At 45.7% G+C, this 27,316-nt stretch overlaps 1 pseudogene; it reads right to left on the reverse strand.

Moving 5' to 3' along the window:
• Positions 1 to 242: 242 nt before the first annotated feature.
• On the reverse strand, positions 243 to 27,127 carry LOC135565229 (ras-related protein Rab-8B-like; annotated as a pseudogene).
• Between the last annotated feature and the right edge of the window lie 189 nt (positions 27,128 to 27,316).

Below are 27,316 nucleotides of genomic sequence, written 5' to 3' on the forward strand. Positions count from 1 at the left end.
CCAGGTGAGGGTTGGAGGAGTGCTAGGTAGGTAGCCTGGTTTCAGGTGAGGGGTTGGGGTGTGCTAGGTAGGTAGCCTGGTTCCAGGTGAGGGGTTGGAGGAGTGCTAGGTCTCCAGCCTGGTTTCAGGCCTGGTGAGGGGTTGGAGGAGTGCTAGGTAGGTAGCCTGGTTCCAGGTGGGTTCCAGTGCTAGGTAGGTAGCCTGGTTTCAGGTGAGGGGTTGGGGTGTGCTAGGTAGGTAGCCTGGTTCCAGGTGAGGGGTTGGAGGAGTGCTAGGTAGGTAGCCTGGTTCCAGGTGAGGGGTTGGGGTGTATTCTGCTCAGCTCCAGGTTGAAGCAGCAGGGCAGATAAAGGCTGTATCAGTCCAATGGAAAGGAGGAGGACGGATCCACTAGAACAGTGAACATCTGAAGAAGTTGCTCTTCTTTGACCGGGTCTCTGTGATCTTGACGGCCCACCTCCTCCTGGAGGACTGTTGTCGTTCTAAAGCGGGGGTGGAAAGGGTCAATTACCACTCTTAAGATCCCATTGCTGTCAACATCAGTTGGAACCTACGTTCTGGATAAGAATACATCACATCATATGAGCATCATCATCTGCAAAACAACAAACATTAACTCACTATTTTCTGTTGAGTCATTATGTCTCTTCCCAGTGTGAAAAGGACTGTGTTTCAAAACAACAACAAAACATAAGAACACGTTTATTAGAGGAAAAAATGTCCTGTTTTCAATGGAAAAAGACTGAGAGAAGAATGAATAAATAGGTATAAATGAATAGTATGGAACAGAACTCACCTCTTCCACATTCATAATAATCAATAAATAGGTATAAATGAATAGAATGGAACAGAACTCACCTCTTCCACATTCAGGCTGGATTTGGCGCTTGTTTCTAAGAACTTGAGTAATCAATGCCAACTGTGACAAATAAAACACGAGAACAATTCATGTTAATAACAGATGTACCTTTAAAAGAATCAACAACAGCCCCCCCACCCCACATGCAACACTTTCCAAGAGGAGAAGACGTAAAAGTGATGTTACCTTTCTGTTACAACAGACTACATCATGAAGGAGAACTGGGTATTCTACAGACATAGATCATACTGTATATTATGAGTATTGTCAAACATACAACTGGGAGTATTTACACAAAGATACTATGAAGAACAGTGTGGGTTTCACCAAAGAGACTATGAGGAGCAGTGTGGGGGTTTCTCCAAAGAGACTGAGGAACAGTGTGGGGGTTTCTCCAAAGAGACTATGAAGAGCAGTGTGGGGTTTCTCCAAAGAGACTATGAAGAGCAGTGTGGGGGTTTCTCCAAAGCTACTATGAAGAGCAGACTGGGGGTTTCACCAAAGATACTAGAAGAGCAGTGTGGGGGTTTCTCCAAAGAGACTATGAAAGCAATGTGGGGTTTCTCCAAAGACACTATGAAGATTGTGGGGGTTTACAGACATAATGAAGGGCACTGGGGGTTTCTCCAAAGACACTATGAAGAGCAGTGTGGGGTTTCACCAAAGACACTATGAAGGGCAGTGTGGGGGGTTTCTCCAAAGACACATGAAGAGCAGTGTGGGGGTTTCACCAAAGACACTATGAAGAGCAGTGTGGGGGTTTCACCAAAGACACTATGAAGAGCAGTGTGGGGGTTTCTCTTTTCTCGGGAACGTTATCACATTGTTTCCAACGCAGCCTGCAACAAGACATCTCAGACAGAGTTGGTGCTTATTTGAAACACACAGAGACCCTGAAACTCGGAGACCCTCCATACCTTTCTCCTCGTTCTTTTGACACCTGTCTTTTGTCGTTCATGTCACACTTGTTTCCTAGGATCATCCTCTCCACGTCAGAGGAGGCATGCTACAGACAGGAGGAAGACTCAGTAATACTACAGACAGAATGAGAGAAGACTGAGTATTGCTACAGACAGACAGAGGAGGAGAAGACTCATTAATACAGACAGACAGAATGAGAGAAGACTGAGTATTGCTACAGACAGAGGAGGAGAAGACTCAGTAATACTACAGACAGAATGAGAGAAGACTGAGTATTGCTACAGACAGACAGAGAAGGAGGGGACTCAGTAATACTACAGACAGAATGAGAGAAGACTGAGTATTGCTACAGACAGGAGGAGAAGACTCAGTAATACTACAGACAGACAGAATGAGAGAAGACTGAGTATTGCTACAGACAGAGGAGGAGGAGGAGACTCAGTAATACTACAGACAGAGGGGGAGGAGACTCAGTAATACTACAGACAGAGGGGGAGGAGACTCAGTAATACTACAGACAGAGGGGGAGGAGACTCAGTAATACTACAGACAGAGGAGGAGGAGACTCAGTAATACTACAGACAGACAGAATGAGAAGACTGAGTATTGCTACAGACAGACAGAGAAGACTGAGTATTGCTACTGACAGAGAATGAGAAGACTGAGTATTGCTACAGACAGACAGAATGAGAGAAGACTGAGTATTGCTACAGACATAATGAGGAGACTGAGTATTGCTACAGACAGACAGAATGAGAGAAGACTGATTATTGCTACAGACATAATGAGAAGACTGAGTATTGCTACAGACAGACAGAGAAGGAGGAGACTGAGTATTGCTACAGACAGACAGAGAAGGAGGAGACTCAGTAATACTACAGACAGAATGAGAGAAGACTGAGTATTGCTACAGACAGAGAGAAGGAGACTCAGTAATACTACAGACAGAATGAGAGAAGACTGAGTATTGCTACAGACATAATGAGAAGACTGAGTATTGCTACAGACATAATGAGAAGACTGAGTATTGCTACAGACATAATGAGAAGACTGAGTATTGCTACAGACATAATGAGAAGACTGAGTATTGCTACAGACAGACAGAATGAGAGAAGACTGATTATTGCTACAGACATAATGAGAAGACTGAGTATTGCTACAGACAGACAGAATGAGAGAAGACTGAGTATTGCTACAGACAGACAGAATGAGAGAAGACTTGAGTATTGCTACAGACAGACAGAATGAGAGAAGACTGAGTATTGCTACAGACAGAATGAGAGAAGACTGAGTATTGCTACAGACAGACAGAATGAGAGAAGACTGAGTATTGCTACAGACAGAATGAGAGAAGACTGAGTATTGCTACAGACAGACAGAATGAGGAGACTCAGTAATACTACAGACAGAATGAGAGAAGACTGAGTATTGCTACAGACAGACAGAATGAGGAGACTCAGTATTGCTACAGACAGAATGAGAGAAGACTGAGTATTGCTACAGACAGAATGAGAGAAGACTGAGTATTGCTACAGACAGAATGAGAGAAGACTGATTATTGCTACAGACAGACAGAATGAGAGAAGACTGAGTATTGCTACAGACAGACAGAGTGAGAGAAGACTGAATATTGCTACAGACAGAATGAGAGAAGACTGATTATTGCTACAGACAGACAGAGAAGGAGGAGACTCAGTAATACTACAGACAGAATGAGAGAAGACTGAGTGTTGCTACAGACAGAATGAGAGAAGACTGATTATTGCAACAGACAGAATGAGAGAAGACTGATTATTGCTACAGACAGACAGAGAAGGAGGAGACTCAGTAATACTACAGACAGAATGAGAAGACTGAGTATTGCTACAGACAGAATGAGAGAAGACTGAGTATTGCTACAGACAGAATGAGAGAAGACTGAGTATTGCTACAGACAGAATGAGAGAAGACTGAGTATTGCTACAGACATAATGAGAAGACTGAGTATTGCTACAGACAGAATGAGAGAAGAATATTGCTACAGACAGAATGAGAGAAGACTGAGTATTGCTACAGACATAATGAGAAGTAGGAGACTCAGTAATACTACAGACAGAATGAGAAGACTGAGTATTGCTACAGACATAATGAGAAGACTGAGTATTGCTGCAGACAGACAGAATAATAGAAGACTGAGTATTGCTACTGATTGTTTCTAGGCTACCTGCTGTGGTAGCTTCATACCTGATTGTTTCTAGGCTACCTGCTGCGGTAGCTTCACACCTGATTGTTTCTAGGCTACCTGCTGCGGTAGCTTCACCTGATTGTTTCTAGGCTACCTGTTGCGGTAGCTTCACACCTGATTGTTTCTAGGCTACCTGCTGCGGTAGCTTCACCTGATTGTTTCTAGGCTACCTGCTGCGGTAGCTTCACACCTGATTGTTTCTAGGCTACCTGCTGCGGTAGCTTCACACCTGATTGTTTCTAGGCTACCTGCTGCGGTAGCTTCACCTGATTGTTTCTAGGCTACCTGTTGCGGTAGCTTCACACCTGATTGTTTCTAGGCTACCTGCTGCGGTAGCTTCACACCTGATTGTTTCTAGGCTACCTGCTGCGGTAGCTTCACACCTGATTGTTTCTAGGCTACCTGCTGCGGTAGCTTCACACCTGATTGTTTCTAGGCTACCTGCTGCGGTAGCTTCACACCTGATTGTTTCTAGGCTACCTGCTGCGGTAGGTTCACACCTGATTGTTTCTAGGCTACCTGCTGCGGTAGCTTCACACCTGATTGTTTCTAGGCTACCTGCTGCGGTAGCTTCACACCTGACTTGTTTTCAGGCTACCTACTTGTTTTCAGGCTACCTACTTGTTTTCAGGCTACCTACTTGTTTTCAGGCTAGCTTCATACCTCTTCAATGTTCCTGATCCAGTTCTTGATGTTCTCGAAGGACTTCTCGTTAGTGATGTCATACACTAGCATGATACCCTGTTGGACAAAGGACAGGAAGTGATGTCAGAGGAAGTGACACGCCGTGACATTAACAGGAAAAGACCCAACCTAGCGCCATTCCAGACATGACCCGGTGAAATGTCTGTATGTCTGTGCTGTCGTCAAGTAAGGGGCTTGGGTCTTGACTGTTATCAAGTGGAAATACAAAATCGATCGTGCATGAGAGGAGACAGAGTAGAGTTAGTAGAGGTCATGTAGTGTAGAACAACAGAGAGGAGACGGAGTAGAGTTAGTAGAGGTCATGTAGTGTAGAACAACAGAGAGGAGACAGAGTAGAGTTAGTAGAGGTCATGTAGTGTAGAACAACAGAGAGGAGACAGAGTAGAGTTAGTAGAGGTCATGTAGTGTAGAACAACAGAGAGTAGAGTTAGTAGAGGTCATGTAGTGTAGAACAACAGAGAGGAGGAGACAGAGTAGAGTTAGTAGAGGTCATGTAGTGTAGAACAACAGAGAGGAGACAGAGTAGAGTTAGTAGAGGTCATGTAGTGTAGAACAGGAAGGAGGAGACAGAGTAGAGTTAGTAGAGGTCATGTAGTGTAGAACAACAGAGAGGAGGAGACAGTTAGTAGAGGTCATGTAGTGTAGAACAACAGAGAGGAGTAGAGTAGAGTTAGTAGAGGTCATGTAGTGTAGAACAACAGAGAGGAGACAGAGTAGAGTTAGTAGAGGTCATGTAGTGTAGAACAACAGAGAGTAGAGTTAGTAGAGGTCATGTAGAGTTAGTAGAGGTCATGTAGTGTAGAACAACAGAGAGGAGACAGAGTAGAGTTAGTAGAGGTCATGTAGTGTAGAACAACAGAGAGGAGACAGAGTAGAGTTAGTAGAGGTCATGTAGTGTAGAACAACAGAGAGGAGGAGACAGAGTAGAGTTAGTAGAGGTCATGTAGTGTAGAACAACAGAGAGGAGACAGAGTAGAGTTAGTAGAGGTCATGTAGTGTAGAACAACAGAGAGGAGACAGACAGAGAGTTAGTAGAGGTCATGTAGTGTAGAACAACAGAGAGGAGACAGAGTAGAGTTAGTAGAGGTCATGTAGTGTAGAACAACAGAGAGTAGAGTTAGTAGAGGTCATGTAGTGTAGAACAACAGAGGAGGAGACAGAGTAGAGTTAGTAGAGGTCATGTAGTGTAGAACAACAGAGAGGAGACAGAGTAGAGTTAGTAGAGGTCATGTAGTGTAGAACAACAGAGAGTAGACAGAGTAGAGTTAGTAGAGGTCATGTAGTGTAGAACAACAGAGAGGAGACAGAGTAGAGTTAGTAGAGGTCATGTAGTGTAGAACAACAGAGAGGAGACAGAGTAGAGTTAGTAGAGGTCATGTAGTGTAGAACAACAGAGAGTAGAGTTAGTAGAGGTCATGTAGTGTAGAACAACAGAGAGGAGACAGAGTAGAGTTAGTAGAGGTCATGTAGTGTAGAACAACAGAGAGAGAAGACAGAGTAGAGTTAGTAGAGGTCATGTAGTGTAGAACAACAGAGAGAGAAGACAGAGTAGAGTTAGTAGAGGTCATGTAGTGTAGAACAACAGAGAGGAGACAGAGTAGAGTTAGTAGAGGTCATGTAGTGTAGAACAACAGAGAGGAGACAGAGTAGAGTTAGTAGAGGTCATGTAGTGTAGAACAGAGGAGAGAGTAGAGTTAGTAGAGGTCATGTAGTGTAGAACAACAGAGAGGAGGAGACAGAGTAGAGTTAGTAGAGGTCATGTAGTGTAGAACAACAGAGAGGAGAGTAGAGTTAGTAGAGGTCATGTAGTGTAGAACAACAGAGAGGAGACAGAGTAGAGTTAGTAGAGGTCATGTAGTGTAGAACAACAGAGAGGAGACAGAGTAGAGTTAGTAGAGGTCATGTAGTGTAGAACAACAGAGAGGGAGACAGAGTAGAGTTAGTAGAGGTCATGTAGTGTAGAACAACAGAGAGAGACAGAGAGTTAGTAGAGGTCATGTAGTGTAGAACAACAGAGAGGAGGAGACAGAGTAGAGTTAGTAGAGGTCATGTAGTGTAGAACAACAGAGAGGAGACAGAGTAGAGTTAGTAGAGGTCATGTAGTGTAGAACAACAGAGTAGAGTTAGTAGAGGTCATGTAGTGTAGAACAACAGAGAGGAGGAGACAGAGTAGAGTTAGTAGAGGTCATGTAGTGTAGAACAACAGAGAGGAGACAGAGTAGAGTTAGTAGAGGTCATGTAGTGTAGAACAACAGAGGAAGACAGAGTAGAGTTAGTAGAGGTCATGTAGTGTAGAACAGCAGGGAGGAGGAGACAGAGTAGAGTTAGTAGAGGTCATGTAGTGTAGAACAACAGAGAGAGAAGACAGAGTAGAGTTAGTAGAGGTCATGTAGTGTAGAACAACAGGGAGGAGGAGACAGAGTAGAGTTAGTAGAGGTCATGTAGTGTAGAACAACAGAGAGGAGAGACAGAGTAGAGTTAGTAGAGGTCATGTAGTGTAGAACAACAGGGAGGAGGAGACAGAGTAGAGTTAGTAGAGGTCATGTAGTGTAGAACAACAGAGGGGAGACAGAGTATAGTTAGTAGAGGTCATGTAGTGTAGAACAGCAGGAGGAGGAGACAGAGTAGAGTTAGTAGAGGTCATGTAGTGTAGAACAACAGAGAGGAGACAGAGTAGAGTTAGTAGAGGTCATGTAGTGTAGAACAACAGAGAGAGACAGAGTAGAGTTAGTAGAGGTCATGTAGTGTAGAACAACAGAGAGGAGGAGACAGAGTAGAGTTAGTAGAGGTCATGTAGTGTAGAACAACAGAGAGGAGGAGACAGAGTAGAGTTAGTAGAGGTCATGTAGTGTAGAACAACAGAGAGGAGACAGAGTAGAGTTAGTAGAGGTCATGTAGTGTAGAACAACAGAGAGTAGAGTTAGTAGAGGTCATGTAGTGTAGAACAACAGAGAGGAGGAGACAGAGTAGAGTTAGTAGAGGTCATGTAGTGTAGAACAACAGAGAGGAGACAGAGTAGAGTTAGTAGAGGTCATGTAGTGTAGAACAACAGAGAGGAAGACAGAGTAGAGTTAGTAGAGGTCATGTAGTGTAGAACAGCAGGGAGGAGGAGACAGAGTAGAGGTAGTAGAGGTCATGTAGTGTAGAACAACAGAGAGAGAAGACAGAGTAGAGTTAGTAGAGGTCATGTAGTGTAGAACAACAGGGAGGAGGAGACAGAGTAGAGTTAGTAGAGGTCATGTAGTGTAGAACAACAGAGAGGAGAAGACAGAGTAGAGTTAGTAGAGGTCATGTAGTGTAGAACAGCAGGGAGGAGGAGACAGAGTAGAGTTAGTAGAGGTCATGTAGTGTAGAACAACAGAGAGGAGAAGACAGAGTAGAGTTAGTAGAGGTCATGTAGTGTAGAACAGCAGGGAGGAGGAGACAGAGTAGAGTTAGTAGAGGTCATGTAGTGTAGAACAACAGAGAGGAGACAGAGTAGAGTTAGTAGAGGTCATGTAGTGTAGAACAACAGAGAGTAGAGTTAGTAGAGGTCATGTAGTGTAGAACAACAGAGGAGGAGACAGAGTAGAGTTAGTAGAGGTCATGTAGTGTAGAACAACAGAGAGGAGGAGACGGAGTAGAGTTAGTAGAGGTCATGTAGTGTAGAACAACAGAGAGGAGACAGAGTAGAGTTAGTAGAGGTCATGTAGTGTAGAACAACAGAGAGGAGACAGAGTAGAGTTAGTAGAGGTCATGTAGTGTAGAACAACAGAGAGGAGACAGAGTAGAGTTAGTAGAGGTCATGTAGTGTAGAACAACAGAGAGGAGACAGAGTAGAGTTAGTAGAGGTCATGTAGTGTAGAACAACAGAGAGGAGACAGAGTAGAGTTAGTAGAGGTCATGTAGTGTAGAACAGCATCAGCCCCAGTGATTGAATGGTCCAACAGCACTAGTGAAACTCCACTTGAGTCCTTCCTGTGTATACAGTCTCTATCAAACTGTCCAGTCCATCGTTTTCACCACATCACACAGAGCATAGACATCTGTAAGATGGGCCTCGGCGTTAACAAGCAGTACATAGACACATCTAGCTGAACTAGAGACACTGTTTAATATGACTGGACCGGGGACATACGGAGGAGACAGGTCGACAGAGTAGGCTACAACTCATTATAAAAGATGGCTCCCATTCTGAACACACACACACACACACACACACACACACACACACACACACACACACACACACACACATACAAACACACACACAACACACACACACACACACACACACACACATACAAACACACACACACAAACACACACACACACACATACAACACACACACACACAAACACACACACACACACACACACACACACACACACACACAACACACACACAAACACACACACACACAAACACACACACACACACACAAACACACACACAAACACACACACACACACACAACACACACACACACACACACACACACACACACACACACACACACACACACACACACACACACACTGACACAAACACACACATCACACACACACACACACACACACACACACACACACGATAACCTCCAGAGTTGTTTTATCTGTATTTCAGTCTGTGACCTTTTGGAGACCTGTGACAGGGGACGGATCTTACCATAGCTCCTCTGTAGTAGGCTGTTGTGATGGTCCTGAACCTCTCCTGACCGGCTGTGTCCCTGGGAGAGACAGTACAACGTCAGTACAACGTCACAACCATGACGATAGTGTAGTAGCTACAGCATTACTACATTACCCTGGGAGAGACAGAACAACGTCAGTACAACGTAACAACCATGACGATAGTGCAGTAGCTACAGCATTACTACATTACCCTGGGAGAGACAGAACAACGTAACAAACCATGACGATAGTGTAGTAGCTACAGCATTACTACATTACCCTGGGAGAGACTGTACAAACGTACACAAACCATGACGACAGCGTAGTAGCTACAGCATTACTACATTACCCTGGGAGAGACTAACGTCAGTACAACGTCACAACCATGACGATAGTGCAGTAGCTACAGCATTGTTACATTACCTGGGAGAGGGACAGAACAACTAATCAGTACACACGTAACAACCATGTTGATAATGCAGTAGCTACAGCATTCCTACATTACCCTGGGAGATGACAGTACAACGCAGTACAACAAACGATGTCAATAAACACGGCATTACTACATTACCCTGACACAAACGTCAGTACAACGTCACACAGATCGTAACACCATGACGATAGTGCAGTAGCTACAGCATTACTACATTACCCTAGGAGATACAGTACAAAGTAACAACCATGACGATAGTGTAGTAGCTACAGCATTCCTACATTACCCTGGGAGAGACAGTACAACGTCAGTACAACGTAACAACCATGTCGATAATGCAGTAGCTACAGCATTACTACATTACCCTGGGAGAGACAGAACAACGTCAGTACAACGTAACAACGATGTCAATAATGTAGTAGCTACAGCATTAATACATTACCCTGGGAGAGACAGTACAAAGTCAGTACAACGTAACAATCATGTCGATAGTGTAGTAGCTACAGCATTACTACATTACCCTGGGAGAGACAGAACGTTAGTACAACGTAACAATCATGTCGATAGTGTAGTAGCTACAGCATTAATACATTACCCTGGGAGAGACAGTACAAAGTCAGTACAACGTAACAATCATGTCGATAGTGTAGTAGCTACAGCATTACTACATTACCCTGGGAGAGACAGTACAACGTAACAACCATGTTGATAGTGCAGTAGTTACAGCCAGTGTTACCAAACATCAGTGTAAGAGGGCCTGGGGGTTCTCCCTCTAATCTGTGTCAGACAGTGATACGACCAGCACTGCCTAGTGTGAGGGACGACCCTGGACAGGGGATGAATAAGCAGGCCAAATGTGTGTATCAAACACGGCTGAATACTCTGACACCAAGCTATCACTAACTCCAAGTCAACACTACACTTCAGATCCACTCAGGGCTGATAGAGGCTCTCCAAGCTATCACTGACTACAAGGCAGTCAACACTACACTTCAGATCCACTCAGGGCTGATAGAGGCTCTCCAAGCTATCACTGACTACAAGGCAGTCAACACTACACTTCAGATCCACTCAGGGCTGATAGAGGCTCTCCAAGCTATCACTGACTACAAGGCAGTCAACACTACACTTCAGATCCACTCAGGGCTGATAGAGGTTCTCAAGCTATCACTGACTACAAGGCAGTCAACACTAAACTTCAGATCCACTCAGGGCTGATAGAGGCTCTCCAAGCTATCACTGACTACAAGGCAGTCAACCCTACACTTCAAGTGGCCTACTGGTACTCACCATTAACCTGACAACTCACACTAAATTATTCCGCTGCTCTGTCGGTCCCCTTCATATTTTATGCCATTATTGAAGATGTTTGTTGTGACGAGTCGTCAACGATTGGATCATCTCTAACCAATCAGAGTATCAAAGCCAATTACACACTTTCAAACTGCCGCCTTACCCACGTGTGTTTTGTCTCAACTCATCGGTTTCTGGACCAATCAGACTTCCCTGAATGTGTTCCCATTCAGTGAAGGGTCGAGGAGGTACTCAGATCCAGACTCATTGTGGAGAAGAAACTAACGTCTGTGGGCGTGGCGTATGGCTGGAGCTAGGAGTCTGGGTAACCAGGCAAACTCACTATATCTGGAGCTAGGAGTCTGGGTAGCCAGTCAAACTCACCATATCTGGAGCTAGGAGTCTGGGTAACCAGGCAAACTCACTATATCTGGAGCAAGGAGTCTGGGTAGCCAGGCAAACTCACCATATATGGAGCAAGGAGTCTGGGTAGCCAGGCAAACTCACCATATATGGAGCTAGGAGTCTGGGTAACCAGGCAAACTCACCATATCTGGAGCTAGGAGTCTGGGTAGCCAGGCAAACTCATTATATCTGGAGCTAGGAGTCTGGGTAGCCAGGTAAACTCACTATATCTGGAGCTAGGAATCTGGGTAACCAGGCAAACTCACTATATCTGGAGGTAGGAGTCTGGGTAACCGGGCAAACTCACCATATATGGAGCTAGGAGTCTGGGTAACCAGGCAAACTCACTATATCTGGAGCTAGGAGTCTGGGTAACCAGGCAAACTCACCATATCTGGAGCTAGGAGTCTGGGTAACCAGGCAAACTCACCATATCTGGAGCTAGGAGTCTGGGTAACCAGGCAAACTCACTATATCTGGAGCTAGGAGTCTGGGTAACCAGGCAAACTCACCATATCTGGAGCTAGGAGTCTGGGTAACCAGGCAAACTCACCATATCTGGAGCTAGGAGTCTGGGTAACCAGGCAAACTCACTATATCTGGAGCTAGGAGTCTGGGTAGCCAGGCAAACTCACCATATCTGGAGCTAGGAGTCTGGGTAACCAGGCAAACTCACCATATCTGGAGCTAGTAGTCTGGGTAACCAGGCAAACTCACCATATATGGAGCTAGGAGTCTGGGTAACCAGGCAAACTCACTATTATCTGGAGCTAGGAGTCTGGGTAGCCAGGCAAACTCACCATATCTGGAGCTTGATCTTCTTCGTCCAACTCTATCGTCCTGATTTTGAAGTCAATACCTGAAATCAGAGAAAAAGTGAGGAAAACATTTCTAAAGTGTTAAACTACATCTGAGCCAGTGGGTAGGGGCTAGCTGGGGGCTAGCTGGGGCTAACTGGGAGCTAGCTGGGAGATAACTAGGAGATAACTGGGGCTAACTGGGAGCTAGCTGGGGCTAACTGGGAGCTGGTGGCTAACTGGGGGCTAACTGGGGCTAGATTTAGTCCCTGGCATCACTGGGAATTTCACATGACGGACCATCAAGCCACCTATTAACACTGTTACAGACCTGGACTGAAGGTCAGCATTCCTACAGACCATGAGGACTGAAGGTCAGCATTCCTAACACTGTTACAGGAGGACTGAAGGTCAGCATTCCTATTAACACTGTTACAGACCACGAGGGACTGAAGGTCCCCACTGTTACAGACCCCGAGGACTGAAGGTCACTGGTTACAGACCATTGAATTCCTATTAACACTGTTACAGACCATTAGGACTGAAGGTCAGCCTATTAACACAAGACCATGAGGACTGAAGGTCAGCCTATTAACACTGTTACAGACCATGAGGACTGAAGGTAAACATTCCTATTAACACTGTTACAGACCATGATGACTGGAGGTCAGCATTCCTATTAACACTGTTACAGACCATGAGGACTGAAGGTCAGCATTCCTATTAACACTGTTACAGACCATGAGGACTGAAGGTAAACATTCCTATTAACACTGTTACAGACCATGAGGACTGAAGGTAAACATTCCTATTAACACTGTTACAGACCATGAGGACTGAAGGTCAGCATTCCTATTAACACTGTTACAGACCATGAGGACTGAAGGTCAGCATTCCTATTAACACTGTTACAGACCCGAGGACTGAAGGTCAGCATTCCTATTAACACTGTTACAGACCATGAGGACTGGAGGTAAGCACTATTAACACTGTTACAGAGGACTGAAGGTCAGCATTCCTATTAACACTGTTACAGACCATGAGGACTGAAGGTCAGCATTCCTATTAACACTGTTACAGACATGAGGGACTGAAGGTTAACACTGACAGACCATGAGGACTGGAGGTCAGCATTCCTATTAACACTGTTACAGACCCTTGAGGACTGAAGGTCAGCATTCCTATTAACACTGTTACAGACCATGAGGACTGAAGGTAAACATTCCTATTAATACAGACCATGAGGACTGGAGGTCAGCATTCCTATTACACTGTTACAGACATGAGGACTGAAGGTCAGCATTCCTATTAACACTGAGACCATGAGGACTGGAGGTAAGCAAACACTGTTACAGACCATGAGGACTGAAGGTCAGCATTTATTAACACTGTTACAGACCATGAGGACTGAAGGTAAACATTCCTATTAACACTGTTACAGACCATGAGGACTGGAGGTAAGCATTCCTATTAACACTGTTACAGACCATGAGGACTGAAGGTCAGCATTCCTATTAACACTGTTACAGACCATGAGGACTGGAGGTAAGCATTCCTATTAACACTGTTACAGACCATGAGGACTGAAGGTCAGCATTCCCATTAACACTGTTACAGACCATGAGGACTGAAGGTAAACATTCCTATTAACACTGTTACAGACCATGAGGACTGGAGGTCAGCATTCCTATTAACACTGTTACAGACCATGAGGACTGGAGGTAAACATTCCTATAGACAGACAGACAGACAGAGAGAGAGAGAGAGAGAGAGAGAGAGAGAGAGAGACAGACAGACAGACAGACAGACAGACAGACAGACAGACAGACAGACAGCGCTACAAGGTAAAAACTATCCCCTATAAGCGGTCTGTCAAGCGGTTTCTCGTACTGAAAAGTGTAGGTTCTGAGTGTATAAATCTATTGGCACGTAGTAGGTTGCTATGGCGTACTTCTGTAACCTGATGACAGACGAGCTCCAATCAGATTAGTCCGTGTAGAGTGCTGAGGGACAGCACACGTCACTAGCCAGTAACATGAGAGGAAACGTGGGTACCTGCACAATTACCAGTCTGTCCCTGGAACAAGTGTCAATATTAAACCCATAATGAGCTAGCCTAGCGCCAGCTGACTGCTGGGGCTTTGACACAGCTTTTTTAAATTTTTAAATTGTATTTTATTTAACAAGTCAGTTAAAAACAAATTCTTATTTTCAATGACGGCCTAGGAACAGTGGGTTAAACTGCCTGTTCAGGGGCAGAACGACAGATTTGTAGCTTGTCAGCTCAGGGGGTTTGAACTTGCAACCTTTCGGTTACTAGTCCAACGCTCTAACCACTAGGCTACCCTGCCGCCCGCGTCTGGCAACCTATGCCCTATATAGTGCACGACCTTTGACTAAAATAGGAATAAGGGTGCTATTCAGGACGCAGATGCAGACGGGGGGGGTGATGCAGGTGGGCAGGCTCACTGAGAGGAGAGGATGTGGTGTAGAGAACAGAGCACCACAGCAGGTTGTAGAGAGCCGTCTACCGGGAACACAGACCCACTATTTACACCAGATACGAAACAGACACTAGAGCGTTTGTCCCTCGGGGGGATACATAAAACTCAGGTGAATTGAATAAAGTGGTCTACGTAGCAAATGAGACATGTCTTCTGTCACAGTCGTCTGCTGCAGGCTAGAGTTTCAAACGCTTTCTGTAGGTTTAATAGCCTTCTACCTTCAGTAAGTGCAAGATGAGGATGCTAGGCTACATTCCTGTTCTAGAGAACCTGCTGTGTTTCCTAGGGGTTTACACAATAGAAACTGGGCCTTTACAATAGAACCTGCTGTGTTTCCTAGGGGTTTATACAGGGTTTTTTACAATAGATAACTGCTGTGTTTCCTAGGGGTTTACACAGGGCCTTTACAATAGAAACTGCTGGGACAGTGCTGCTCGCTAACTAACTCTGCAGCTACACTATACACGTTGAGTTGCTTTGCCATCGGCGCTGTGTCAATGTGATGATCTACCTGAGGAGAAGGGAGGAGGGGAGGGGAAGAGGAAAGGAGGAGAGGAGAGGAGGAGAGGAGATGAGAGGAGCAGAGGGAGAGGAAGAGGACAGGAGGAGAGGAGAGGAGGAGAGGGGAAGAGAGGAGCAGAGGAGAGAGGAAGAGGACAGGAGGAGATGAGAGGAGGAGGAGAGGGAAGAGGACAGGAGCAGAGGAGAGAGGAAGAGGACAGGAAGAGAGGAGCAGAGGAGAGAGGAAGAGGACAGGAGGAGAGGAGAGGAGGAGAGGGGAAGAGAGGAGCAGAGGAGAGAGGAAGAGGACAGGAGGAGAGGAGAGGAGGAGAGGGGATGAGAGGAGCAGAGGAGAGAGGAAGAGGACAGGAGGAGAGGAGAGGAGGAGAGGGGAAGAGAGGAGCAGAGGAGATGAGGAGAAAAGGATAGGGGAAGAGGAGGAGAGGAGCAGAGGAGAGGAGCAGAGGGGAAAATGGGAAGAGGGGAGGACAGAAGAGGAGCAGAAGGGAAAGCATCTGTATTCTAGTCCCTCTAATGTACTGCACCATATTCATCCAGGAGGCCATAACCAGGTGTCTAGTGGAGGCCATAACCAGTGGTGTCTAGTGGAGGACATAACCAGTGGTGTCTAGTGGAGGACATAACCAGTGGTGTCTAGTGGAGGCCATAACCAGTGGTGTCTAGTGGAGGACATAACCAGTGGTGTCTAGTGGAGGATATAACCAGTGGTGTCTAGTGGAGGATATAACCAGTGGTGTCTAGTGGAGGACATAACCAGTGGTGTCTAGTGGAGGCCATAACCAGTGGTGTCTAGTGGAGGACATAACCAGTGGTGTCTAGTGGAGGATATAACCAGTGGTGTCTAGTGGAGGACATAACCAGTGGTGTCTAGTGGAGGACAGTGGTGTCTAGTGGAGGACAGTGGTGTCTAGTGGAGGATATAACCAGTGGTGTCTAGTGGAGGATATAACCAGTGGTGTCTAGTGGAGGACATAACCAGTGGTGTCTAGTGGAGGACATAACAGTGGTGTCTAGTGGAGGATATAACCAGTGGTGTCTAGTGGAGGATATAACCAGTGGTGTCTAGTGGAGGATATAACCAGTGGTGTCTAGTGGAGGATATAACCAGTGGTGTCTAGTGGGGGATATAACCAGTGGTGTCTAGTGGAGGACATAACCAGTGGTGTCTAGTGGAGGACATAACCAGTGGTGTCTAGTGGAGGACATAACCAGTGGTGTCTAGTGGAGGATATAACCAGTGGTGTCTAGTGGAGGATATAACCAGTGGTGTCTAGTGGAGGATATAACCAGTGGTGTCTAGTGGAGGCGACCTGCAACCAAAATCCACTTTATTGCTCATCATTTCAATACATAAGACAGAATGAACGGGCGTCAGCCATCGAGAATTGAACCTCGCCGATTATTGAGCTTGGAAGCTTCCATTGGACGTGACACAACACAGTGAAGGATCTTTCATTGATTTCAAAGGAAGTATTTGCTCAACGGTTGATGGCAATGCTGAACGCCCGATGGCCATAGCATAGCAGGGCTGTAAACACACAGACTTCACTTCCTGTCTCTACAGGGGGAAAACACACAGACTTCCCTTCCTGTCTCTACAGGGGAAAAACACACAGACTTCCCTTCCTGTCTCTACAGGGGAAAACACACAGACTTCCCTTTCTGCCTCTACAGGGGAAAACACACAGACTTCCCTTCCTGTCTCTACAGGGGAAAACACACAGACTTCCTTCCTGTCTCTACAGGGGAAAAAACACAGACTTCCCTTCCTGTCTCTACAGGGGAAAACACACAGACTTCCCTTCCTGTCTCTACAGGGGGAAAACACACAGACTTCACTTCCTGTCTCTACAGGGGGAAAACACACAGACTTCCCTTCCTGTCTCTACAGGGGAAAAACACACAGACTTCCCTTCCTGTCTCTACAGGGGGAAAACACACAGACTTCCCTTCCTGTCTCTACAGGGGGAAAACACACAGACTTCCCTTCCTGTCTCTACAGGGGGAAAACACACAGACTTCCCTTTCTGCCTCTACAGGGGGTAAACACACAGACTTCCCTTCCTGTCTCTACAGGGGGAAAACACACAGACTTCCCTTTCTGTCTCTACAGGGAAATCACACAGACTTCCTGTCTCTACAGGGGGAAAACACACATACTTCCCTGTCTCTACAGGGGGAAAACACACAGACTTCCTGTCTCTACAGGGGAAAACACACAGACTTCCTGTCTCTACAGGGGAAACACACAGACTTCCTATCTCTACAGGGGGAAAACACACAGACTTCCTGTCTCTACAGGGGAAACACACAGACTTCCTGTCTCTACAGGGGGAAAACACACAGACTTCCTGTCTCTACAGGGGGAAAACACACAGACTTCCTGTCTCTACAGGGGGAAAACACACAGACTTCCTGTCTCTACAGGGGGAAAACACACAGACTTCCTGTCTCTACAGGGGGAAAACACACAGACTTCCTGTCTCTACAGGGGGAAAACCCTCTAATCCAAGACCTTCAGGACGACGCGGCAGCTTTGTTTCCTTTCCAAGCTAATCCTCTAAATACAATATAGGGGCCTTTTTCTTAACTATCTTCAAGAAATCTTCTTCAAACACGTTTACAGCAATTAAAAAATGTCTGAAACAGAACAAAAACTGAAGTAACTATCCTCCCCCAGAAGTACTGACAGAAAAAGTCACGACAATGAAAGAATGATCTTTTTGTTGGTGAATTCACTTGACAGTGGGGTGAATTCCAATGGCTGTGATTCAACTTGTGTTCTTTTGAAGGAGGCTGGTTGGTGACCGGAGCTGGTGGGCCTGCAGAGGAATGGAAAGAGCTGCATCGATGGCTCTGTACTGCGTGGGGTTACTGGCTCTGTACTGCGTGGGGTTACTGGCTCTGTACTGCGTGGGGTTACTGGCTCTGTACTGCGTGGGGTTACTGGCTCTGTACTGCGTGGGGTTACTGGCTCTGTACTGCGTGGGGTTACTGGCTCTGTACTGTGTGGGGTTACTGGCTCTGTACTGCGTGGGGTTACTGGCAGTCAGTCAGTACGTCAGAGAGAGAGAGAGGAGACACCCCCCCCCCTCTCTGTGCTGGCTCCAACAGGGCCCTTCCCCTCCCAGCCAGTCACTTGTGTCCAGGAAGAGGAACCAGGGGCTGGCCCAGCGGGGGGGCTGGTTAGTGGTGGTGAAGCAGGGAAGCCTGCAGCGGGGACCCACCCTGAGTTCACTGACCTCTCTGCTCAGGCCTCAGACACAGGAAGAGATGTGAGTGACACACGGATGGAAATACACACACAGAGAGTCTGTACATACACACACACACACACACACACAATTGCGCCCTACCCTGAATACAACAGCTGGTCAGCTGATGGCTCACGAGACAGAGGAGGGTTATGACAGTGCTGTGTCTGTTACTACAGGTCATTGTATACAGGCTGAGTTACTCATTTCACAGTCACCCTTTAAATTCCCAACACTAATACAGTACTGTACAGTAGGGGCTCTCATTAGATATTCACCATCTTAGTTATACAGTTCCCAGCATTCATACTGTACAATAACATCACAGAGAGAGAGAGAGAGAGAGAGAGAGAGAGAGAGAGAGAGAGAGAGAGAGAGAGAGAGAACTGTGCTGCTTCACACACAACATCATGTCACCTATGTCACGGTGTCCACTTCAGACAGCAGGAATTCAATAGACCAGGTCACCTGATGTTAAACTAGACTACTGCTGCTGTGTCTGTACAATAGAGTAGAGCTGGCCTATACTTTCTTCTTCTCTGCTCTCTGAGCGAGTGTCTTCCTGTTCGGAGATAAAAAAAATATATATACACTTCTCACTTCCTGTTTCACTCAGGAAGATTCTCCTCGCGACGCTCCCACCAACCAGACTGAAACATTTAACGACCTTGTCCTCCGTGACGCACAGGAAACACAGGAGGGCAAACGGACCCCTATTCCCTAGTGCACTACATTTAACCAGAGTCCTATAGGCCCTGGTCTAAAGTAGTGCACTATATAGGGAATAGGGTGCCATTTGGAACGCAAACAGACAGGCGGTCTGAGAGTGGTGGAAGAGTGACAGGCTGAAGGAACGCAGACAGACAGACAGACAGACAGACAGACAGACAGACAGACAGACAGACAGGAGGTCTGAGAGTGGTGGCAGAGTTACAGGCTGAAGAGGTTGTTATGTTGGGAACTGTGGTGGTGAAAAACACAGGTCTTGTCTGAAATGGCACCCTAATTCCCTAAATAGTGCACTACTTTTGACCAGGACCTATAGGACTCTGGCACCCTATTCCCTAAATAGTGCACTACTTTTGACCAGGACCTTTAGGACTCTGGCACCCTATTCCCTAAATAGTGCACTACTTTTGACCAGGGCCTATAGGACTCTGGCATCCTATTCCCTATACAGTACACTACTTTTGACCAGGGCCCACAGGGCTGTTAATTCAAACACAGCCACAGATTAACCTAGTCCTAGCAGTGGATTCTAGCCATCTATTTCTGTCACTCAGTAGCCCGAATCAAATAAGACGCTTGTAACTTCTCAACTTTCTCTCTTGAATTGGCTTAGAGGGGAGTAGGGGACAGGTCAACTCTGTTGACAGACTAAACACTATACACTATATGACCAGCAGTATGAGGACAGCTGCTCGTCCAACATCTCATTCCAAAATCATTGGCATTAATATGGAGTTGGTCCCACCTTTGCTGCTATAACAGCCTCCACTCTTCTGGGAAGGCTTTCCACTAGATGTTGGAACATTGCTGCTATAACAGCCTCCACTCTCCTGGGAAGGCTTTCCACTAGATGTTGGAACATTGCTGCTATAACAGCCTCCACTCTTCTGGGAAGGCTTTCACTAGATGTTGGAACATTGCTGCTATAACAGCCTCCACTCTCCTGGGAAGGCTTTCCACTAGATGTTGGAACATTGCTGCTATAACAGCCTCCACTCTTCTGGGAAGGCTTTCCACTAGATGTTGGAACATTGCTGCTATAACAGCCTCCACTCTTCTGGGAAGGCTTTCCACTAGATGTTGGAACATTGCTGCTATAACAGCCTCCACTCTTCTGGGAAGGCTTTCCACTAGATGTTGGAACATTGCTGCTATAACAGCCTCCACTCTTCTGGGAAGGCTTTCCACTAGATGTTGAACATTGCTGCTATAACAGCCTCCACTCTTCTGGGAAGGCTTTCCACTAGATGTTGGAACATTGCTGCTATAACAACCTCCACTCTTCTGGGAAGGCTTTCCACTAGATGTTGGAACATTGCTGCTATAACAGCCTCCACTCTTCTGGGAAGGCTTTCCTCTAGATGTTGGAACATTGCTGAGGGACTTGCTTCCCATTCAGCCATGAGAGCATTAGTGAGATTGGGGCACTGATATTGGGCGATTAGGTCTGTCTCGCAGTCGGCGTTCCAATTAATCTGAAAGGTGATCGTTGGGGTTGAGTTCAGGGCCCTGTGCAGGCCAGTCAAGTTCTTCCAACACCGATTTCGACAAACCATTTCGAGATACCTCACTGTATACCTCGCTTTGTGCACGGGGGGTCATTGTCCTGTCGAAACAGGAAAGGGCCTTCCTAAACTGTTGCCAAAGTCGAAGCACAGAAACATCTAGAATGTCATTGTCCGCTGTAGTGTTACGATTTCCTTCACTGGAAATAACGAGCCGCGATTTGACACGTCAGCAACGGGTGTGGCTAAAATAGACCAGTCCACTCGTTTGAAGGGGTGTCCACATACGTTTATATACAGTATATAGTGTATTCTGAGTGTGGCTAAAATAGACCAGTCCACTCATTTGAAGGGGTGTCCACATACGTTTATATACAGTATATAGTGTATTCTGAGGGTAGTGCAACTTTCTATATTAGTCTGTGACAGACAGTAGGGATTGGTGAGAAAAGCTGAATAATACATCTCTGACTCTACAAAACTTTAAAATATTCAAGCAATCTTAAACAGATTCAGCCTCGCTAAATACTCATTTGGGATCTAACAACAGTTAAAAAGCTGTTGTTTCTATTCAACAGAGTCTCAGAGCTCCATGTTGTTGTTTCTATTCAACAGAGTCTCAGAGCTCCATGTTGTTGTTTCTATTCAACAGAGTCTCAGAGCTCCATGTTGTTGTTGTTTCTATTCAACAGAGTCTCAGAGCTCCATGTTGTTGTTTCTATTCAACAGAGTCTCAGAGCTCCATGTTGTTGTTTCTATTCAACAGAGTCTCAGAGCTCCATGTTGTTGTTTCTATTCAACAGAGTCTCAGAGCTCCATGTTGTTGTTGTTTCTATTCAACAGAGTCTCAGAGCTCCATGTTGTTGTTTCTATTCAACAGAGTCTCAGAGCTCCATGTTGTTGTTTCTATTCAACAGAGTCTCAGAGCTCCATGTTGTTGTTGTTTCTATTCAACAGAGTCTCAGAGCTCCATGTTGTTGTTTCTATCCAACAGAGTCTCAGAGCTCCATGTTGTTGTTGTTTCTATTCAACAGGAGTCTCAGAGCTCCATGTTGTTGTTTCTATTCAACAGAGTCTCAGAGCTCCATGTTGTTGTTTCTATTCAACAGAGTCTCAGAGCTCCATGTTGTTGTTGTTTCTATTCAACAGAGTCTCAGAGCTCCATGTTGTTGTTTCTATTCAACAGAGTCTCAGAGCTCCATGTTGTTGTTTCTATTCAACAGAGTCTCAGAGCTCCATGTTGTTGTTGTTTCTATTCAACAGAGTCTCAGAGCTCCATGTTGTTGTTTCTATTCAACAGAGTCTCAGAGCTCCATGTTGTTGTTTCTATTCAACAGAGTCTCAGAGCTCCATGTTGTTGTTGTTTCTATTCAACAGAGTCTCAGAGCTCCATGTTGTTGTTTCTATTCAACAGAGTCTCAGAGCTCCATGTTGTTGTTTCTATTCAACAGAGTCTCAGAGCTCCATGTTGTTGTTGTTTCTATTCAACAGAGTCTCAGAGCTCCATGTTGTTGTTTCTATCCAACAGAGTCTCAGAGCTCCATGTTGTTGTTGTTTCTATTCAACAGAGTCTCAGAGCTCCATGTTGTTGTTTCTATTCAACAGAGTCTCAGAGCTCCATGTTGTTGTTTCTATTCAACAGAGTCTCAGAGCTCCATGTTGTTGTTGTTTCTATTCAACAGAGTCTCAGAGCTCCATGTTGTTGTTTCTATTCAACAGAGTCTCAGAGCTCCATGTTGTTGTTTCTATTCAACAGAGTCTCAGAGCTCCATGTTGTTGTTGTTTCTATTCAACAGAGTCTCAGAGCTCCATGTTGTTGTTTCTATCCAACAGAGTCTCAGAGCTCCATGTTGTTTCTATTCAACAGAGTCCCAGGGTGAGCCTTAGAGCAGAACCCAGGCTTGCGTCCCAAATGGCCTACACAGTGCACTACTTTTGACCAGAGCCACATGGTACTCCAGTCAGAGGCAGTGCACTATAAAGGGAATAGGGAGTGATTTGGGACGAACTCCCCAGTCTGAAGTAATGAACACCTTCCTGCTATTCTATTCTACTCACAGGAATGACCTCAGAGCTGGTAGCATTCACTTCATTAACGACGAGAGTGAGACCAAACTACTGCTGATTTTTTTTCTTTCTGTTGGCCTAGTTCACAAACAATACAGACTAACGTTTTGATGAACGACGACGACCGATGAGGATCAGTTGTTTGGGAGTAACGGTGACTTCGTTTTCAAGACAGAGTAGAAAGTGATGTCGAACGTGTGTTGTTCCACACTTACAGGGTGTGTGTGTGTGTGTGTGTGTGTGTGTGTGTGTGTGTGTGTGTGTGTGTGTGTGTGTGTGTGTGTGTGTGTGTGTGTGTGTGTGTGTGTGTGTGTGTGTGTGTGTGTGTGTGTTGCACATGGGGATGTGTGAAACCTACTCCTCAGTCTGAAGTGTCTCCACTTGTGCCAGAGAATAGCTCGCTTTTTGCGTGGGGCCGAACGGTAAGACGCTTCCCGAGTTCTCGCCAGATATGGGCAAAATCGGGAGAAAGTGGTACTCGCTTATTAGCAAGCAGCATGTGTGTGTGTGTGTGTGTGTGTCTGTCTGTCTGTCTGTCTGTCTGTCTGTGTGTCTGTGTGTGTGTGTGTGTGTGTGTGTGTGTGTGTGTGTGTGTGTGTGTGTGTGTGTGTGTGTGTGTGTGTGTGTGTGTGTGTGTGTGTGTCTGTGTCTGTGTCCCATGTACACTCAGTTTATTTACGAAGGGGGAAAAGTATAAAATGTGTGCTCTCTCTGAATCTGTGTGTCATAAACAGAACCTGGGTGCTTTTCCAATTGATCATCTTTGAGATTCAAGTACATATACGATGAAAACTCCATCCACCCAAAAGGTAACTGAAAGTCAAGGAGCAGTGAAGGGGGTTTCCTAATTTCACACTCAAACTGAAAGTCAGTCATGTCAAAAGAAGATTTCTAATAACACAAGAAAGCCCCCCCTCCGCCCCCCAACATTGCCATAGTGATCTGTCTCTCTATGGAGAAATACATCTGGTAAATCCACCTAGTCAAACTACTCCTGAGGTAAACATACATACGTCACCTCTAGTTTATAGGTTCCATTTACACCCCCAGAACACAGACACGTCTAACAACATGGACATGAAGCACAGACAATAACTCCAGGTAACTGCCAAAATAAAGGAAACACCAACATAAAGTGTGTTTATAGGGGTGTTGGGTCCCCACCAGTCAGAACAGCTTCAATGCAGCTCGTCATAGATTCTACAAGTGTCTGGAACTCTCTATTGGAGGGATGATACACCATTCTATTGGAGGGATGAGGCACCATTCTATTGGAGGGATGAGACACCATTCTATTGGAGGGATGAGACACCATTCTATTGGAGGGATGAGACACCATTCTATTGCAGGGATGAGACACCATTCTATTGGAGGGATGAGTCACCATTCTATTGGAGGGATGAGTCACCATTCTATTGGAGGGATGAGGCACCATTCTATTGGAGGGATGAGGCACCATTCTATTGGAGGGATGAGACACCATTCTATTGGAGGGATGAGTCACCATTCTATTGGAGGGATGAGACACCATTCTATTGGAGGGATGAGGCACCATTCTATTGGAGGATGAGACACCATTATATTGGAGGGATGAGACACCATTCTATTGGAGGGATGAGACACCATTCTATTGGAGGATGAGGCACCATTCTATTGGAGGGATGAGGCACCATTCTATTGGAGGGATGAGGCACCATTCTATTGGAGGGATGAGGATGGAGGGATGAGACACCATTCTATTGGAGGGATGGTCACACCATTCTATTGGAGGGATGAGACACCATTCTATTGGAGGGATGAGGCACCATTCTATTGGAGGGATGAGGCACCATTCTATTGGAGGGATGAGGCACATTCTATTGGAGGGATGAGGCACCATTCTATTGGAGGGATGAGACACCATTCTATTGGAGGGATGAGGCACCATTCTATTGGAGGGATGAGGCACCATTCTATTGGAGGATGAGGCACCATTCTATTGGAGGGATGAGGCACCATTCTATTGGAGGGATGAGACACCATTCTATTGGAGGGATGAGTCACCATTCTATTGGAGGGGATGAGTCACCATTCTATTGGAGGGATGAGGCACCATTCTATTGGAGGATGAGGCACCATTCTATTGGAGGGATGAGACACCATTCTATTGGAGGGATGAGTCACCATTCTATTGGAGGGATGAGAGGGATGAGACACCATTCTATTGGAGGGATGAGGCACCATTCTATTGGAGGGATGACACCATTATATTGGAGGGATGAGACACCATTCTATTGGAGGGATGAGACACCATTCTATTGGAGGGATGAGGCACCATTCTATTGGAGGGATGAGGCACCATTCTATTGGAGGGATGAGGCACCATTCTATTGGAGGATGAGGCACCATTCTATTGGAGGGATGAGACACCATTCTATTGGAGGGATGGATGGAGGGATGAGACACCATTCTATTGGAGGGATGAGGCACCATTCTATTGGAGGGATGAGGCACCATTCTATTGGAGGGATGAGGCACCATTCTATTGGAGGGATGAGGCACCATTCTATTGGAGGGATGAGACACCATTCTATTGGAGGGATGAGGCACCATTCTATTGGAGGGATGAGACACCATTCTATTGGAGGGATGAGGCACCATTCTATTGGAGGGATGAGACACCATTCTATTGGAGGGATGAGACACCATTCTATTGGAGGGATGAGACACCATTCTATTGGAGGAATGAGACACCATTCTATTGGAGGGATGAGGCACCATTCTATTGGAGGGATGAGGCACCATTCTATTGGATTGGAGGGATGGGATGATACACCATTCTATTGGAGGGATGAGACACCATTCTATTGGAGGATGAGGCACCATTCTATTGGAGGGATGAGGCACCATTCTATTGGAGGGATGAGGCACCATTCTATTGGAGGGATGAGACACCATTATATTGGAGGGATGAGACACCATTCTATTGGAGGGATGAGACACCATTCTATTGGAGGGATGAGTCACCATTCTATTGGAGGGATGAGGCACCATTCTATTGGAGGGATGAGGCACCATTCTATTGGAGGGATGAGGCACCATTCTATTGGAGGGATGAGGCACCATTCTATTGGAGGGATGAGACACCATTCTATTGGAGGGATGAGGCACCATTCTATTGGAGGGATGAGACACCATTCTATTGGAGGGATGAGGCACCATTCTATTGGAGGGATGAGGCACCATTCTATTGGAGGGATGAGACACCATTCTTCCACGAGAAATTCCATCGTTTGGTGTTTTGTTGATGATGGTGGAAAACGCTGGTCTCAGTCACCGCTCCAGAATCATAAGTGTTCAATTGGGTTGAGATCTGGTGACTGAGACGGCCAAGGCCTATGGTTTTACATCGTTTTCATCCTCATATAACCATTCAGTGACCACTCCTGCCCTGTGGACCGGGGCGTATCCATGGTAGCCAAAATAATGGCCTGCCCAGCATTTTCATACATAACCCAACGCATGATGGATAGTTAATTGCTTAATTAACTCAGGAACCACACCTGTGTTTCAATATACTTTGTATCCCTCATTTACTCAAGTGTTTCCATTATTTTGGCAGTTACCTGTATAATGTTATGTTCTTTGTCTGATAAAACGAAGCCCTGGTCAGGAATACTGTCAGTGCCATTCATGAGCCCCCCCCCCCTTTACAGCTGACAATCAAGCTGTCTGACAGCCAACAGGTCACAAATATGAGCCCATGAAAATAGATGACAGCTTAGCTTACAAATACAGAGTTAGCAGGGTGATACAACCAGGCCTACAGTATAAAACACAAGAGATAATTCAATGTAATAAAACCATTTACTATATCTGAATTGGCACAAGATGACGCTTCTAGGCCCGTTTCCTGTCGCGAATTCGTCCCACTGTCTGTCAACAGCATACAGTAGATATGTGATGTAGCATTTTCAGCAGCATGCCGTTGTTCAAAAACCCACTCAAGTGTAGAAAGAGAAACGGACCTATTGTTGATATGAAGGTAGTGTTGAACGCATCTTCGCTGAATCTGAAGAGGAGACATGTCTTGCCGACACCGCTGTCCCCGATGAGAAGCAATTTAAAAAGGTAATCATAGGTTTTCGCCATCTCTCCACCTTCGCTTCTTTCTTCCCGAAATTTGATATAAAATGTCTGGACCGTAGCAAACAGTTTGTAGCTGCTATTCGCTGCTGGCTACACCTCTTCGTTACACTAACTAACCGTACAGTAACAGTACAGGGGAAACGAGAAGGCGTTAGTTTAATGACGTCACACAGAATAGGCGGAACAGAAGACAGGACGGAAGCGTGGTAGTCACTGGTTACCACAGCTACAAACTCATTATTTATAAACACTAGACTATTTCTCAAATGTCTCTAAAAAAAAGATTTTAAACCTAACCCACACTACAAACATTATGC

Source organism: Oncorhynchus nerka, linkage group LG27, assembly GCF_034236695.1.
Source record: "Oncorhynchus nerka isolate Pitt River linkage group LG27, Oner_Uvic_2.0, whole genome shotgun sequence".
Taxonomy (NCBI): domain Eukaryota; kingdom Metazoa; phylum Chordata; class Actinopteri; order Salmoniformes; family Salmonidae; genus Oncorhynchus; species Oncorhynchus nerka.